This window comes from Penaeus monodon, chromosome 15 (genome assembly GCF_015228065.2).
Source record: "Penaeus monodon isolate SGIC_2016 chromosome 15, NSTDA_Pmon_1, whole genome shotgun sequence".
NCBI classification, from domain to species: Eukaryota; Metazoa; Arthropoda; class Malacostraca; order Decapoda; family Penaeidae; genus Penaeus; species Penaeus monodon.
The window spans coordinates 25,844,833-25,845,338 of NC_051400.1; positions in this window are offsets into that span (position 1 = coordinate 25,844,833).

Genomic DNA, 506 nt, shown 5'->3' on the forward strand with positions numbered 1-506 from the left:
TCCTCGTACTATCACATTTTCTTTTACTTCCATTTTGGGTTCCACATCTGTAGTGGCAATCATTTTACGACATGTCCCTCCACAGCCCCTTTAGTGAGCAGGCCCCACCAACCTTTTCTACTGCATGGCCTACCCTAGTAACTTGTTGAGTAAGCGGCCCCTCGTGTGCCTGTATTTTAGTATACTGTTATAAAACCGTAAAAGCCTGGATCTCCTTTGTGTTATTCCTCACATTTAATGCATTCATTAACATAAAATACCACACTTGACTCCAAAATGCTTGGAAAATACATTAAGATGCTAAAAGTCCTAGCTTAATAGTCTATACACAATCAAATTTGTTTATCAAACATGGTGTTTCATTAAACCTCAAACAAAGCCACACATGAAACTACAAAAAATGATACGACTTCAGCTTGTGACTTGTGTCTCTAGTACAACAAACAACTAACTGGATGGAAGCTTGGAACATCTGTCCTTTGATCTGTCAATTGGTTCTGTCATCA